General features: G+C 29.6%; 1 protein-coding gene and 1 long non-coding RNA gene across 2 annotated transcripts in view; one reads left to right on the forward strand and one right to left on the reverse strand.

Annotated features, from left to right (window-relative positions):
* The window catches only part of LOC121115723 (FMRFamide receptor), a 53,531-nt gene that overhangs the window by 11,878 nt on the left and 28,607 nt on the right, over positions 1-13,046 (forward strand). The gene's annotated exons all lie outside the window — the stretch shown is intronic.
* LOC121115722 (uncharacterized) lies at positions 9,647-10,542 on the reverse strand. The gene is made up of 3 exons (XR_005863652.2): positions 10,460-10,542; positions 10,308-10,393; positions 9,647-10,246 (listed from the first exon to the last, which is right to left on the reverse strand). It is a non-coding gene; the product is annotated as an uncharacterized lncRNA (long non-coding RNA).

Below are 13,046 nucleotides of genomic sequence, written 5' to 3' on the forward strand. Positions count from 1 at the left end.
TGTAGTAACCCGTATCTTCTGACGAGGGTATGCAAATGAATAAGTTTATTATTCTTTTATATAGGAAATATATATTCAGTCTGTCGTTAGAAATCATATTGTGTAGTTCCTTTATTGGTGACCCCGACAACCAATAATATGCCTCCTACCAGCCGTTCCCAAGATCCCAAAATACTTATCTTAAGACGAACGCACTCCAGGAGTCAAATACCTTCTCTGGAGTAAATTGAGCAAGGCACGACGCTTCTTGTGACCGAATCGGGTGTTGAATTTCGCCTTCCAAAGTTTGAAGAAGAAGACCCTAAAACATTGTTTTTGAAAATAGATTTCATGTTCAAAGGACAATGCATCACAAATGATATCGATAAGCTCTATACTGTAATAGCTACCTCCTCAAATCATGAGAAATGTTCCAAAGGAGGAGTTAAGGGGTTCTTTTAGATCCCTAAAGAAAAAAGTTTTAGATCTCTATGGTATGTTCCCTCAAGAACGCATGATAAGGGCCCTTGATCTTTTGAAGCAAGAATAATTATCAGCTAAGGAAATTATGGCCACAGTGGATCGTCTCCTCGACTCTGAGTTTGTACCAGACCTCAAAATCATTATAGCGAGGGCTAATTATCAGATGTCATCCCCATCGGTGCTATGTCAGTGGATTTTGTTTTAGAGGGCATAAGATACTTATATTTTTGACAACACCATCCCAATTCTTTGTACACATTTTTTAAGAAACAAACACAAACTAACATCACACCCACTTGTGTTACACAACCTCCTTGCAGTTCAAGAGGCAATATCACACTATAGATGGTTGCTAGAAAGTGTAGATTTCACATTTTTTTTCTGATCTTAAGCTGTTAACGACTGCACTGGAATAACGTTTTGGACTGTAAGATAACACAGGGCCTTCTCCTATATTGCCGAGTTTCATTGCATTATTGTGCACATACCCAGAAAGTCACACTTAGTGGCTCCACTGAGAACAGAGACCTTACCTCCTTTTAAAGACGAGGTTCAAGATCAAGAGGCAATTGATCCCTCGTACCTTCTGACGGTCTGGATAGATCAACTCGATAGATTAAAGCCCTTCGCCTTCAGGACATAAAGGCAGAGAATATGCTCAAAGCATTCTTCTCCAGATGGATCGCTAGATTTGGAGTACCTACCTCAATTCATTCGGATCGAGGAGCCCAATTTATTGGATCTCTGTGGACAAGGTTGGAACAGCTCCTAGGGTCAAAAACCTACTCACAACATCTTATCATCCCGAGTCAAACGATATCCTTGAAAGATTTCACCATACTCTGAAGAGTGCACTATTTTCCAGAATGTATGAGGAGGGATAATCTTGGATCGAGGCCCTTCCGATTATCCTGCTTCGTCTCCATTCTTCTGTACCAGGTGTTCCGGGGAATGTCTTTTCTCCCCTTCATTACTTATAAGGAGAAGCCCCTAGGCTTCCACTCTCCATGATAGAGGAGTCAGAGACTTTTAAAGATAAAAGTCTGTTCCAGAGGCTCCAAAATATTAAACATGCTACACCGAGAGTCATTCTAGAACTTCCTTTTAGGATCCGGTCTGCTATCAATAAACTTAAAAGTGCCACATATGTTTTTGGTGAAAAAAGTCCAGGTCTCCTTGCTCTTTTGAATTATATCTTGGTCATTGTGTCAATTATATTTCCATTGATAGACTTAAACCGGCATATGGTATAAAGAATATTCTCCCAAACTTCAACATTGATGTAAATTAATGTTTTAAACATTATTTTAGAATGTGTCTTTGCATTTTATGTTAATTAATATCTAATTAGACACAGCGTCTGGTGGGAGCATTGGAGCAGCCTGTATCTTCAGACTAGTTCATGCTAATGAACAAGTTTTATTATTCTTATATTATGTACTTTCAGATAGGAAATATATTCAGTCTTTAGTTAGAAATCATAATTTGGAGTCCCTTTATGTATATTGTAAATGCATATAAATAGGGGTATGATTTTAGAAGAACCCGAGGTGAATACGGGAGAGGGACATATGGTATTAATAAATAAAGACACTTATCAATATCAGCTGCCTGTTATACGATTTTAGGAGTAAAAATTAATTACTGATATAAAGATTAAAACCTTCTACATTTAAAATAACATTAGTGCAGGGAAAATATTTTTATTATATTCAAATACATAATGTTTATTTTATTATAATTTTTGCAACAATTTACTGCAAAGATAAGTGGAAAGTATTGTTGAAGTAGAAATAATAATTCTATAGCATTTTTTAATTCTTTTTTAAAAAGGAAAAAATATTGAATTTTCTACGAATTTGCACATTTTGAAAAGAAGTTCATCATACCGAAATAAAATCCTGTATAAGAAAAGGTATATCTTAAGTATTAAGATAAAATATAAAATGTATTTGCTAACGTAGAAGATGAGTTTGTCATCCTGAAATAAGCAGAAAAAGACAGAGGAATCAAAGGTATAGTAAGGAGCTTAATAACTCAACGTTAAGACTCTTCTGGAAATCCCATTATTTTTTTAGAAAAAAGTTATAATTCATTCCACACAAAAAGGAAAAAACTTTTTTTTTTTTTTTTGGAAAATGATTATATTTTGTTAGTGCATCACTTTGCAATAGGCTATTTTTTTTTATAAAGAATTTGCTCTCATTGTTTTCATTAAAACAAACACAAAAAAAAAAAAATATTTGAGATTCGTTCTATTGCAATTAAGAATGTATTTGTTCCAAAATTATGACCTCCCAGCTTAAGTCATAAAAATACGTCTGAGTTGGAGGTTAAAACCGTTCCATGTGAGAAACTTTGTCCAACGAGCAAACATTAACATATTTATTGTATTTTGAAGTCAACATCTTCCAGGTACAACAGGATTACAATTTATATAAAAAAAATATTTATTGATAAAGAAAAGTTTGTTTGTTTGTCTGGTGTAACTACATTTTTGATTGTGCGCTGAATTTATAATGGTGGGTTCACTGGGTTTATTGGGTAGGCATAACTTATTATTTTTTGTTTATATTATTAAACCTCATTTCTTGGATTTTTTTTGTTTTTGTTTGTGAACTTTATAAGAAAAAGAAAAAAGATATACGTTCGAAATACGTGCGTCAGCACATTAAGGAACCCATGTTTAGAACTGCATGATTATTTGATCTAAGATGTAACAATGTAGCAAAGAGCGAGTGTAGCTTTAGCTCAGCCCTTGATATTAAAGAAGGAAAGTTTAGTACGTAGATGAGATAAAAAACAATGGATGAGACTTCTTATGAAGTTTAGACACAAGCATGGGAAGCTAAAGCTCAGCACATCACATTAAAAAAAAAGAAGAGAAAAGGGGAGTACATGTACCTAGGGGTGTAAATCCAAAGCATTTTTTAGCGTACGTGTTATTTTGTTGTTGGCAACTTAAATAATATTTTATTTTTTTGAAGCTATCATCAATATATTTTCATTCTTGAGGAGAGCACATCTAAGTATTGAGTAACTACGTGTGGAAGTATTCATGAAAAAAAGTAGAGTAACAATGAGGATTTGCCTGAAAGTTATCTACTATGTTAATTAAGCTAAGTGTTTCTGTTCATCGACGCATAATAACTCCGTGCAATGATGTGTACTGTCGATAGTAAATAAATAAACAAAACTCTAATGCAAAATAATAACAAAAGATTATTGTTCATTATAATTGCTCTTTTTTCCAAGAGTTATTATCATAATGTACAACTATTTTGTGATTATAACTGATATAAATGATATGAAAGACATTAAAACTTTTAATGAATAAATTCAATTAATAAACTACCTATTATACCAAAGCAGCGACAAAGGATATTTTGAACAAGTAAAATTTATGACTCTTTCAAGTACCTAAGAAAGGGACGGGATAAGTTTTAAGTACATACAATATTAAGCCCCTACACAACTACATTCTGAAGGAATCATTCTGTATTATGTTCATGTGGTATATCCATGATTATGTAAAGTGGAAACTTTGATTCGAATATATATAGATAATAAATTACTACAAATATGTAGTATTTGCCTTTATTACACTCTTTTGTATGACTGTTTTTGTTGGGAGGGATTGCAATTCCATTGGGTCCTTATTTGAACCCTCTATAGAAACAATGAACATAGCAAATGATTTCGACAGTTTATTAGCCAAAAAATAAAATATTTATTGATACATAAACAATGTAGTTATATTATTTAAAAAATATTTTTTCATCAAAAAATTACCCTTACGCTTCAAAATCATCTTTATCCAATGCCTGAAAGAAATGTCTTTTTTCCAAGAGCTATTATCATAATATGCAACTATTTTGTAAATTTGTGATTATAACTTTTTTGCCGTTACAAAAAGGATCTGTTGCAACTGTATTCTGTTGCATTTGTCCTTTGTATTTAAATCGATTTTTTGTTTATCTTAATGGAAAAATAAGTCATTCATGCATCAAATGATATTTTTTTGTGCTTGAAAAGAAGGATTATCGGACATTAAAAAATGAAACTTTTCTTATAATAAACTACTTATACTCTAAATTGGACCATTACATATTTGATTATGATTAAATTTTTTATTAAGGACCAATGTATCTTTGAAATTTTAAGCATTAAATGAAAGACAAACAAACTAATTTTCCTCGAAAAATAACTGCCTCCATATAATATTTAAATTATTTTAAAAAATACAACAAGGTGCTGTAAATACCTACAAAAGTAGAATTTGCTGACTTAAGTGATGTCATCCATTTGCATAAAATAATTCGCTGCTTGAAGGTTTTGTATTTGTTTTTTTCTTGTTTTTTTTTTTTAAATTTAATTATTTTTTCCATCCTTTTTTTAAGTTTTGTTTAAAATGATAGGAACTTTGTATCTCATAAATATACATTTTCTGTACAGATAAACAATTGTTTGAATCTAATGAAATTATTATTCAGAAACTTTACATTTATAGTTTACAGTTTTTTCCGCATGTCATACCTACTCTTTGTATTTCAAAATGGTGTAAAGTTGAAATTTAATGTTTTAAATCCCTTAATAATGAGGAAAAAACTTTGTTAAGTGGAAGGAAACGAATTATATATGATTGGAGACTGAAAAATACGGATTTGTTTGCTACGATTCATTTTCTAGGTATTCTTAAAAGTAATATTTATAGTTCTGGCTCGTCATGGATGCAAGAAAGAGCCGATATACATTAGTTACATAATGAGTACAAGCCAATAAGAAACAGTTTATGCCCCCTTTGAAGTCATTCCTCAGCTTACGGATAAACTCTGAGTCCCCTTGCCCCCGGATACTCAATAAAGTACGAATTCACAATTTCATCCATATAGTGAGACGTTCCATCTTTTGTAAGATCCATTAAAGTGCAGACTTGTCCAAATAACTCCAGAATAGTTTTGAGAAAAAAAAGAGAAAATATGACCTCTGGGCAAAATTGTATAGCATACTTAACTTTTCCTCAAATTGAATTTAAAATGAACCCTTAATATTTTAAAACTGTTCTTATAGTCACGGACGGTTGCAACGGTATAAAAAAAATCTAGTTTGAGTAGAAGTTAAGAAAAATACACTTACTCATATTTTTTTGAGGAATAAATATTAAAGAGGAAATAAGAAGATTCGGTCTTTAAAAATAAAACTCATCTTCTTGATCACATCAAAACGATACATAGATGTGAGTTTATTTGCTATCGATATAAGACTTTATTAGAACGAAAAAGGAACTGTTTGAATGATAAATATTTTATATTAATTATGGAAAGGGTCAGTTAACATGTGTTTTGAGGTATCTTAGCATACTTAAAATTGCACTCTTTTTTACTTCTCTATGAATAAATAACTAGACTTTTGAAGGTGCTAAATTATTAACTTTTGTTATAGCGTGAAGATATGAATATTTAATTAGACTTATATTGTACATTTTGAGAATTTTATTTCAATTCAATACGTGTGCGCTAGCTATTTTAAAGTCAATGAGCTACTTGTTAGTATCTTTGGCAAGATCCTTGAAAAAAAATCTTTCACGCCTCAAAATCAATCTATATTCAATGTCTAACTATACTTTAGCATTTGTGATGTTTGAGAAAAAGAGTATGTTGCAACTATCCCAAACTTGATACTTAAGTATAACCTACGGTACTTACGATGTTTTTGATTGAAGAGTTTTGTATTACAGAATACCCAATTTTGCTACTGTATATTTCAAACATACATATATTTTACATAAGCTAATATTAATTGATCATATACATAAATGATGAATGAGCTTCAATTTCCACTTTACTGCAATATAAATTGAAAATAAAGTAAGTAATAGTCCCTTAAATTTCAATGATCACAAGTTTCAATTGCTTAATGAACACTTTAAATCTAATTTAATGAGCATTTTTTTATAGTTAGTGTACTGGAGCTCAAGAAAAGGAGAAAAAATACAAAAGAAAATTTATTAATCTTTACTATATAGCTTTAGGTATCAACAAGATATAATTTGTGATTATTATAGTTGAAACATTATAATTTCATTTTTGATAAAAGTTTCTATGAAATATGACTTACTTATAATGACTTTTATCTACCAAAAATATAATAATTAATATTGATGAGATTCAATGTGGTATATAGAATAACAGTTGATATTAAATTGATGCCAATAGGTGGTATACTTGAAAGTAAAAAAAAGAAAATAAGAAAATCTAAAAAATAACTTAAAAGCGAACTAATTAATCAAATTCAAAAAACAAAATCACGAATAACTTCAACAAAATGTATTCTCTACAAAAACAAAGTACATAAAGTAGCATTTATTCTTAAGGATGTTTTATAAGGATATAAAAAATAAAATCAAGTTTAAACAGATTTCAAGCAATTTCATACAGAAAATCTCACTTTAGGAACGAAGGGTGGACCATTTTGTACAAATATATAATTTCTATTATGCACAGCTAATTAATTTAGTTATTTTAGAAGGAGCTTATAAATTTTTTTAAATATTAAGGTCATTTCAATTCGAATTAACAAATGACGTTGCCTGACCGTTTATCATAAAAAATGTTAATCTTTTATGTTGAATCCAACAATTTAATATAATTTTAAACATATTTTAATTTTAATTAGAGGCACTACTCTAGACGTACGGGATAGTCTCGATTAAGGACTAACTCAAACTATATATTGAAGGTGTTGAATTAATCCGTGTAGATATTTATTAGCCATCTTGTTCATGGGCTGTTGGAATCAATGGTTTTAAAGTTATAGAAAAAAAGTAACGTAAAAGTTCATTATGACTAGAGATGGGATTTGTGTAAGAGTGCAACGAGAAAGCAAAAGAGATTATTGAACTAAGAGCTTTGTTATTTGATTATATGTGGGGAAAATGAATTACTGCTATAAAGACGATAACTTTCTACATTTAAAATAGTATTAGTACAAGGAAAATATTATACTCATATTTAAATTTTATTGTCTAATTTAAGGGTATCCTTCATAAGTTGGCCAACACGTCAAACTTTATCTTTCTATCTCGAAATTGGAGACAACGACAGAGGATAGTTGAAATGCAACTCTCGCAACCTTTTAATAATAAGGAAATAATTTGTTACGTAAGGTGAAGGGAAGATTATAATTGGTCGACGAAGAGAAGACGCGAATTGAAGCGGAAGGATTTCAACTTTTCCGAGTTATTCGGTTAATTCAAATTACATTATTAATAATAGATATGTTTATTTTTTAGTTATTGATTATTTACTATTATTGTAACATTTCAGTACAAACTACCATGATTGTATAATAAACTTAAACTTAAACTTATTCCAACAATTACGATAGATAAAATCATCATAAGATCAAATAATAGTTAATGCAATATAATATTAAGACTTATTATTAGGTGGTAACAAATAATTAAGTTTGAATAAGGACCTTTATTTTTTTTATTAACGAATTCAATTATGCCTTGAATTCTCTCCTATCCGAGTTCATCGATGTCCAAGAAGAAAAATGCGGGTACGAATTTACACACTACGACTCCCTTGCAATGTATTCCTGAAATTAATTGTACAGTCATGATCATGGTAGATATAAGAAAAAGTCGTAATGCCTTACATAATTAGATATGATCTCCTCCAGACTCCTCTCTCAGTCAACGGATGGACTCCAAGAGAACTCACCCCCCCCCCCTCCTCCTCCTAATATTTCATAAGAGCCAAATTCACAACTTCTTCCACATAATGAGACCTTCCATCTACTTTCGTGATCCTTCGAAGTGCTAATTAACCGAATAACTCGGAAAAGTCGAGATCCTTCCGCTTCACTTCGCGTCTTCTCTTCCTCAGCCAATTATACTCTTCCCTTCACTTCGCGTACCAAATCTATTTCCTTATTATTAAAAGGTTGGGAAAGTTGCAGTTCAGCTATCCTCTGTCGTTGTCTCCAATTTCGAGATAGAAAGATAAAGTTTGACGTGTTGGCCAACTTAGACAAGATACCCTAATTTAAAATCCCTTTACACCAAAGAGAGGAAATAATTATTCTTTTAGAGGGTGATGTTGACACACTCACGGCCACTACTTATTCAATAATGAACAAAAAGAAGAAAGAGACCAAGCATCAACCGTTTTTTCTTTTCTAATTCATAAATATAGTTCTTTCTTTACACAAATCCCGCAGAAGCATTAAAATATTTTGATAAATAGCTGATTTGCATTAGATAAAAATGATACACTTTCTTTCGTTGTAAATGATAGCTTTTTCTACGAAAGGTCATCAAATTCTATTATGGTTAGATACAACTTTTAATTTTCAGTATTATTATAGTTAATTTCTTTAAAAGTATGACGTCAACCATTTTTCATTAGAGCTTTAGCTAAAAAATAACATTTAATTCTAGAAGATCTACTTTAGAAGCAATATCGATTTGATTTTAATTTGTTTAAACACTTCACGTATTACCTATTTATTCTTATATATATATATATATCTTTCCTATAGAAAATCATTACTGAACATCATTCAATTTCTATTATACAAGCAATAGCTCTTTTGTAAGTGAAATATTAATAACTTACCCTTTATATGAAGTCCTTTGATTTCACTAATGAAAAACTGAAAGGTTTTTTACTATTATATAATATTTTCTTAGAAGTGGAAGAATACACTTTAAATGTAAGTTCTTATTTGTAAGCAAAATGCAATTTTGCATTTAATTACTTTATTTCTTACTTAAAAGCTACGTCAACCCTATAAAATGTGGAAAAAATATTGAAAATGATTGAAAGGCAGATTGGATAACAAAAGACAAAACAACCTAATTATAGCTTTGTAATCAGCGTGTCAAGTACGTCTATTATTTTATATGGTACTTCAAATATCATATTTGTTTGTTGACAAGTGTTACATGTATATTAGCAAATGATAATGAACTTACAGGTTCAATTCTTATTTTGAACTCCCTACAATTTATTTAATGGCTATAGGCAAGTACATACATGATTATATGTACAATAGCAAACCATTTTTTTTCTTTTTGGCTCTTGAATTAAGATAGTTTTGTTAATGATTGCTTTTACGTCTAACAAACAGAAAAGTTTTTTTTTTTTTTTTGGTTTAAAATGAAGAAAAATGGACCTTTGCTTCAAAATTCTTATGTATTCCTCAATTTTGATCGTAATGATATAATTCACAGTTTGTGGTAAAGTGAAGACATATAAATTTATAATAAAAGAAAGAGTATATTAAAAAACAATATTTTAGATGTTATTTATGATAGGTTGTTTGACTAAATATTTTAGTACAATTATTAATCTATCAAGGCTTAGTAATAAACAGTAGCATCGCTAGTCTCCTACTTTTTTTTTTTGGGGGGCTTGAGACCCTTGAGCATAAAAAATTATCATATCTTACACTTAACTCTTATGTGTAAGTCTGTTTTTGGTGTTATCAAAAATGGTTGAATAGATCAGTCTGAAATTTAGCAAGTAGTCGTATCAAATAGCCAAAGCATGTTGCTATTATCTATTTTGGGGCCTACAAGGTCATTAAGCGCTGTTTTTGACCGAAATAAAACCTCCCTTTTATCTTTCTATATGTATCTATCTCCTTCTGTCTTTAAATATATATCTCATTTTCTCTGTATCTTTCCCCTTCTCTTCTTTCTCTATATCTTTCTACATCCCTCTCTCTGTCACTTTTCTTATAACTTCATTCTCATATTCCGCTCTATTCAACTCTGCAACATGGTGAGCCTATGCTAGTATTTATATATATGCATTATTTATATTAGTACTTACATGACGGTGTTGATAATTTTTGGTCTAAAGAACCTCGAAATGATGAAAGCCAGCAACGTTCCTGGTGATAAATATTAAATTAAATGCTGCTCAATGTAGGCAGCAAACCCATAAATTTTGGAATCTAAAGGTATATTGCTGTGTATAATTACCTATTAGTAAACATTAATTAATATCGCAGACTTGTTGCCATTTATTAATTATACGTCTAGTTAAAAGAAAGGCGCGCGTGCTACTAAAATAAAGAGTTCTTTTTAAGATATAAAATACTGTGATGGATAAAACTGGTAAAGTAAGGCCAAATAAATAAAATACATGACACGTATATAGGTAAAATCCATCCGTATCAATGCAATGGTAAAAATTGGTTCACCAATGTTAATGTAAACTGTTACTTGTTATGTACAATTTACTGTATCTAAGGAGCTTCATAAAAAAATCTACTAACAATACAAGAATAAAATAGTGCAATTTGTTCCTTGGCGGCAAATACATATTAAATTGTTTTTTTTAATTATTTTTGGGGTTGCATATTAGAATATTAATATGCCTCTTTCAATAGAATAAAAGAAAGATATTAGTTCCCCTACTTTTAAAAATAAAATTATTTACATCGATAAAAATTAAAGTAATTTCTTTGTGAGATTTTGGAAAAATTATAAGATTGAAGTGCTTTAGATAAAATTGGAAATCCCGGGTTTTTACATAATTTTTCTTCATTAAATGCATATTTCTGAGTATTAAATCCATCTGAGGAAATAACAGAATTAAAGTCAGATAGGATATAATATATTGATGCTATTCATTTTTCATTAATGTATCCTCCTTAACTTTGTCTCAAAGTTTTTGTTCTAATTTTGCCATTCTTTGAATTCTATGTTCATATATTTTATCAATTTGTCTATCTATATACATTTTTTCTTGTTGAACGTAGGTGTTCATAGAATTTAATAATCTTTTTTATGGTGCTTGGAGTTGAATTGCAGTCTCATCTAATTCAAACTATTTGTTAGACATTTGAATAAAATATTCTTAACTTTGAAGGATTGCTTTTGAAGATCAAACCCAAAAGTTTTTTGTTTTTTTTATGATCAATGTTTCAAATTTAAACTTTTAGTGACTTTTGTTGTTTGATCCACTTCGACTGCAAACTTATTACTTTATTTTTTTATACCCTTTCCTTTCATAATAACTATTAATATCTGTAAATCCCGCCATACGACAAGTTGTAACAATTTCGTTTGAAAAGTATTATTTTTCTTCACATCGTTTATCTTAAAGATGACATTTAGTTGACTAGAACTCTTTTAACTGGGGAGCAAGCAGTTCATACCTGGTACTCACTATCTTCTGTGAAATGATGTAGAAATATCGTCTCAAGTCATCCCCATTTGATGGTATCTGATTTTATGGTAGTTCTGTAATATGCCTGTCTAGCAAATATTAATAGTCTTCAACTTTCATATATATAACTTTTTATTATTTTGTTAAAGATCATTTTTGAAAATGATTCAGTTCAAGCTAGAAAATATAGCTGAATCATTATAGTATCAGTCAAGAACTGACGTGAAATTTATATGTAAAATAAGCTCATTGTTTTGTTGACTTGTAATAGATGCAAAAAAATACTTCCCAATGTATTTATTTGTAAGTAAAATATTATATATCTGAATTTTACCTAAATCACTTCTAATGGTTGTAGAACAAAAGTGAAAAGATTGTTGAACCTAAACGGGTAAGAGGAACCAGAATAAAAAACTTTTTTTTTTAAATATCTAGTACATAACAATATGATTTATTATTTAAAGTTTTAAAGGTGTTTATTTTGAAGTTTTTTTTTAGGATAGTCAAATGGACCATGAGGGAGGGTTGCTTACTTATTTATAGTTTTGACATACCCGAGGATAGTGGTGCCTTCTTTTGTTTATTAATACTTTGTATACATATTTATTTTTTGTTTTTTTAATTACTTTATTTATTCCGATAAAAGTATAAAAATTCCTAAGGCATGGTCAAACATTTTGAAAAATTGCTATATATTATTTTTGTAATTAATCAATTTTCAAAAAAAACGTTCCTTCTATAAAATTTGACAATAAATACATAAACAAAATTTTAAATTTCTTATAATTATGTATACAAAATTACAAAAAAATTTAATTTTCATCTGACAAGAAGTGGTAGTGTTCAGTCTGATAAAATATATCAAAATTTGGAGTGTCAGGCAACTTGCAAACGTATGAATAACTGTGTTGTACATTTTGACAAAGTCCTTACAGTTAAAAAAATTAACTGTTAGGATTTAAGTGTTATGATAATTGCTATGTTCATATTTTCACGATATATTTAATGAATTAGGAATAAAGGCAAACTAATTCAATTAGTACACTGAGGTACTATAGATTAATATGGGTTAAAAAGGAAGGGCTCAGAGATTTTGGTATTCTCAAACAAAGAAGAAAAAAATAGGGTTTACAAATAATATGAATATTGCTAAAAGCTATGAATCCTCATATTTTCCTATGGATTTGAGTAAAATGCTTTCCTACGAACAATAGAATGGTTCAACTACTATCAGTAATGGCTAAATAAACATCAGAACTTGACGCGTGTTAACTTGACAAGAGTTTTTTTACTATAAATCAAAATATAAGAGTCATTGAGAAGTTTAAACATAATATTTATGAGTTTACTTCTTTTTTATCCATAACTCAGGACCTTAGCGCCATCTTGCAAAAA

This window comes from Lepeophtheirus salmonis, chromosome 4 (assembly GCF_016086655.4).
Source record: "Lepeophtheirus salmonis chromosome 4, UVic_Lsal_1.4, whole genome shotgun sequence".
Taxonomy (NCBI): Eukaryota; Metazoa; Arthropoda; class Copepoda; order Siphonostomatoida; family Caligidae; genus Lepeophtheirus; species Lepeophtheirus salmonis.